Raw genomic sequence first — 6,000 nt, 5'->3', positions numbered from 1 at the left:
TACCAAACTAATGGGCCCAACCCAACTTACAAATGCAAGACTCATAGAGACAACTAGCACCGTACATAACATACAATGGGCCTAGCCCAACATACAAATGTGCCTAGCTCACCATATAATGGGCCTAGCCAAACATATCAATGGGCCTAACCCAACATACCATGCAAGAGTCACAAGGACAACTAGCATAACAGATCCTAGTGGGTCAGCATTGGTGCCTTCAATCCATGGGTACAATAAGGAAAATCGCCTCAATCAGAAAATAGCAAATCCCGTGCCCAAACCTGTTGTACAATGGCTCCTCAGACTGAACACAATCAATACCAATCCTTATTACATTCTTAAGGTCAAACTCATAAAACATGAGACCTAATAACGACCCAAGCCCAAACTAGGTCCACTCATGGCCCAATCGAACTAGAGAGTCCTAAGGCCCAAACAATAATCCATCTTCCTAAAGGGAAAAAGACTATTTTACCCTTCCCGTAACTTGCCCAACATCTCATAGTCCACATCCCAAAATGCTCAAGGCCCAAAAAGCCCAAAATGAACATCCTGGGGAGTATGCCCCGCGTACCAGAAACCTACGCCCTGTATACTCACCCCGAAGCATAACGTACAAGCTGGCAATGTATGAACCACACCTTATGCTGAGCGTACTCCTATGTACGCCCATCTTACTCTTTAGATACCCAAAATCCATAATAAGCTCTTATTGGATTAATTCTAGAATGTCCAAACATAGATCTGACCCTTAAGGAGTGTCTTAAATCATAAAGTTCCTGACTTTATGAATTTGCATGGCTAAATGGAGACTAAACCATAATCTAAGCTTCCTAATCTTCATATAAAGCCACTAATACTCGCACGAAGGAGTAAAACCCCACAAGATGACATTTTTATGCACCCACAACCTCATAAATGCTAAGATCCAACATTATAAGCTCTCGGAGTAGCTTATACTCACAAGGATGACTCTAAGGACCAAAATGAACCCAAAACAGACCCTAGACTAGATCTAGCACATAACATCATCAAGTTAGAAACTTTATACCTCCTGGAAGTTGATGAAGATGATTAGAGCTTGGATCCACAAGCTCCAAGCCAAGCAATGCTTCCAACAAGACTCCTTCTACAAAGAACACCAAAAACCTAAAAAATGCTCAAATGAAGGCTATGGTTTTGTATCTAGGGTTAAAAGTGATGGAGGTTGAGGATAACAAGATTTAGAGTTGAGTTAAGGCCATTAAATAGGGTCTAAGACCCTAAATTAGGGTTTGCATCTGGCTGGAGTACGCTCAACATACTCTATAAGGCACCCACGATCATCTTGCCTAGTACGCCCAACGTACTGTTATGTATGCCCAACGTACTTGGCTTAGGCCTTAAACCTCCAAACTTCCAAAAACCCTAAATTCTTCGTTCTAAGTCTGTTTTCGATTATCCTTATATCCACAGAAAGGTGATCAGAAGCTCTACACTTCTATCAACTCTCCTTTGTCTTAAAACTTTATGAACTTCAACCCAAATTTCATATATATATATATATATATATATATATATATATATATATATATATATATATATATATATATATATATATATATATAATTCTCGTGCGGTTCTATCGAACATCTTCAAGTATTTATCCACATAATCAGTTTCGTCGCAGTATGCCATAAGTCGAATTGCGTTTATATATTTTTGTAGTCGTGAAACTCCATCAACCTCTAGCATCGCATTTCAATCGTATGCAATCGTACTCACATTCCAAGTCGTTAGCTATGTGCATGAATAGTTGCATACTCAAACAAAATCGTTGGTTGAAATCGTTAGCATCGTATACACGATCTTTAACAAGATAATTGTGGACTTAACGTTGTGCGGAGCTTACCGTTTCCATTTTTTTTTGCTATCATTCTCGTTTGTGGACCGAAATTTGCTCTTGCTCTTGCTCTTGTTGTTGGACAATATGTGCTACTACTTGAACGAATGTTAGTGAGAAAAATATCTGTCATTTGAGGATAATCAATAATTCATTTCTCTAAACATTTGAATGTATATAAAATATAGAATGAAATACGGAGTATTGTGTAAAAAATGAAATGAATTTTATAAATTTTAGAGGTATTTACTAATTTTTTTTATTGAAAAAAAAATAATAATTTACTCTTTAAATATTGAAAGGCCAAAAAGAAAAAGAACCTGTTAGTAACGATCAACTTATATAATCCAAACCAAATTAACTTTAATCAACAATCAACTTATATAATCCAAACATTTGAATGTGTATAAAATATAGAATGAAATATTGTCTTTACAAACAAATGTCCAATACACATTTTAAATTATGTTACTTTGTCATTTATTCAATAAATAATAAGAGATCGCATTATTGTATTGGGCACAAACCCCTCGCGCCCCACAATGCAGCCCCACACATTCCGGATGAATATTCATCAGATTAGATATGTCTATATACATTATTTATTCAACAGTTAAATAAGACATAACACATAATAGATAGTATATGGATAACGCGAATACACGATTGTCTTTATATGCCACATGGGCCGGATCTAGTAAGTTGGAATCCACTATCCAGTGGTCCTGATAACCCGTAGCCCATTTTTTTGTATTTTATTTGATCAAACAAGAACTTGAGGAGTGAGGACAAACTTGTTTGACAATGGCATCACTAAGGCTAAAAGGACTGGGTTGAGATTGCTACGTGTATGTTGATGCTGATGTGGCCACTATTTAAGCGTGAGTTTGGAGGGGAACACCACCCACGCATGGTGGTGGTGGTGTGAGTTCCCGTGACTCTACCTACGAACAATTACAATTTGGCTTTTTATTCATCACTTGCTATCTCTTTTCTTCCCTCCGTTTTTTTATCTTTCCATCACTTTCTTACTCCCTAACACCATTTTCCACTACTAGCATGTGACATACCTTCACACATAAATACATTATGATGCATTTAGTTTAGTCTAACCATCTAGCCATACCACTATCGTCGTAGTGTAACTCTAACACAGACAAAGTAACACATGCCACCCGCCATACAAACAATTTTGTTTTGTGGAGAGAGTGATGGTGTGTATGCTAAGGAGCCACGCCATTTTTTTTACGTTACACGTAAGCATATCATGGTGCTATAGAGCGGTAGTGTGCCTTAGCATGTTTTTGAAAAAAAAAAAAAAAAAAAAAAAAAAAAACGGTCTCAAAAAAAGTATCACTCTCTCTTCTTTGTCATTTTGCTGAGCTACCAACGTCATCTTCTTGGCGCAAACCCTTAGCACATGATAAAGGGTGGTGTTGGCTCATGCCAAGGAAGTTGGCGAGAGAGATGGCGCATGCCACTCCCTGCAGTCTTATCATCCGGCCATGTCTATCATGTTGGCCGTCTTGCTATCGGCTCTAACTACAGTTCATCGCGACACCACCAATTATTAAAAATGAGATATTAATTGATATTTTCTACTATTTGTTATTTGAAAATCGAATTTTGGTCGTTGCTAGTTTGCTGCTTGTGAGATTGTTAGTTGAGTCGTAGTTTGTTGGAGATTGATTCGTTGGTAGTTATAGCGTATTTTTGGTTTATAGAAAACTAAAATGGTTAGCATGTGTTATTAATTTGAAAGAATTTTAACTTAAAAGTTAGGGTTAATGTCATAAAAACCCTTAAGTTTTTAGGGATTTTGTCGGTTTTGCCCAAAGTTGAATTTTATATCTGTTTTTACCCTAACATTTTCCAAAAAATGTTCGGTTTTACCATTTTACCTGTGATAACCGGTTTTTCACGTTACCATTAAAATAACTTTGCAAAAAAAAAACCCTTAAGTTTACAGTTTTTTTACGTTTTTACCCTTAAGTTTATAATTGTTTTTACACTTTTACCCTAAGTATTTTCTTTTCATAATATACGTATTCATGCAGAAAAATCATATTTATATACGAAAAAACGTTTAATTAAATATTGTATTTATATTTTCTTAATGTTATATATATATATATATATATATATATATATATATATATATATATATATATATATATATTGTGTGTGTGTTTGCAAGGTTATACTATTTGTATGGGATAAATAATATTTTTAGAATTATGAATACGTATATTATAGATATAGTTTTTTGAAGTATAAATACATATTTTTAAATTTTTATAATATTAATATGTATCTATACTTCTAAAAATATATTTATAATTAAAAAAAAAAAACATATATCAAAATACATATTTGCACTTCTAAAAGTATATGTATATACTTATATAAACATGTTTATAATTGAACAAGTTTTTTTTTATTGATATGTATATTTTTAAATACGTATTTATAGTTCTAAAACACACACACAAACACACACACATACACACATACATAAAGAAATAACATTAAAAAAATGTAAATATAATATTTAATTAAAAAAAATAAAAATATGATTTTTCTGCATTAATACGTATAATATGAAAAAAAATACATAGGGTAAAATTGTAAAAAAAATTATATACTTAAGGGTAAAGATGTAAAAAACTGTAAACTTAAGGTTTTTTTTTTTTTTGCAAAGTTCTTTTAATGGTAACCTGGAAAACCTGTTATCACCGGTAAAAGGGTAAAACCGAACATTTTTTGGAAAATGTTAGGATAAAAACGGACATAAAATTCAACTTTGGGCAAAACCGACAAAACCCTGAAAACTTGAGGGTTTTTATGACATTAGCCCTAAAAGTTATTGTTTGTTTAAAGTTGAATTGTTAATTGTACTTGTTACTATTTAATCATTACCACCAAACAACTTCTAGATTAATGGTAGCATGTGATGGTGGAAAATTACCTTTCAGCAAGTCCCAATTGGGATGAAAGGTATGGTTTAGTAGTAAATTATGTTTGTGATGCCAAATGTAAAAGGGCTTGTTTCACCAATTACATATAGCATATACATAGAGTTAATTACATGTGGCATAACAACAGAAGAATCATCCACTTTTTGCCTGGTATGAATATCATCATCTTTGGTTGTCATGAGTGACATTTTGTATGCACTCCCACTTATAGAACTTAGATATTTATACTATGTCAACCCATGTTAGCATTTTCTTGTCTAGATCTTGTTATTCTCACAACAGTCATTCTTACAGAATTCCATTTCATGGTATAGTTATTCTCGAAGAATGTTATGATCAAGGGCATGGAGGTAATAAAGATAAATGGTGTGTGAAGGGGAAAATGATAATCAAGGTCCTTACATCTGCATGATGATGTGTGGGATGAAAATGAACAATATTTATCGACCTTCCAAAAAGAAAGCAATGTTTATCGTCTTTTTCTTTAAGAATGTATCAACAACATATTCTTTTAGAATGTACCAAATTAGTCATATTCTCTTAGAATGAAGGTAATTTATGTTCATAGTCTTTTTTTAAATAGATATTTATATTCATGCATAGTCGTATTATTTAATGTAATTACTTATTATAAACTATTAAAATTCGTCTCATATAAAATTTGTATCTATTAAAAAAATATATCTTGATAATATATGTTTAAAGTATTGTGTCAAAATATAATGTTTTTCTTTAAGATAATCATGAACACATTCTTTTAAACTGTCTGAATTAATATAATTATTATAAAAGAGCTAGATTTTTAAAGTTAAGAAAATTAATTATTTCCTAATGTTTGTATTTTTTTTAAAATTTATGTTAATCGATTAAAATACCCTTATAATGAAATTAGATGATACTTTTCAATTATTTTTAATTCAATGTATGCACAAAGCTTAGTGAGTAAATAGAAGTACTTGAATTATTTTAAATCCCAGACTCTTCCCCTTCGTACCAAAAATACCTAAAACATAAACTTAAAATGTAAGCACAAAGCTTAGTGAGTTCCCCGAAATAACACATAACATACATAATAAACACATAATGGGCCCCGCCTGTCATCGGCCCCTACTGGCGTCGAGCCACGCTCGGTATACC

Source organism: Lactuca saligna, chromosome 8 (assembly GCF_052625555.1).
Source record: "Lactuca saligna cultivar CGN05327 chromosome 8, ASM5262555v1, whole genome shotgun sequence".
In the NCBI taxonomy this organism is placed as follows: Eukaryota; Viridiplantae; Streptophyta; class Magnoliopsida; order Asterales; family Asteraceae; genus Lactuca; species Lactuca saligna.
The sequence above is the reverse complement of the archived record's forward strand: the minus strand, read 5'-3'. Positions refer to the sequence as shown.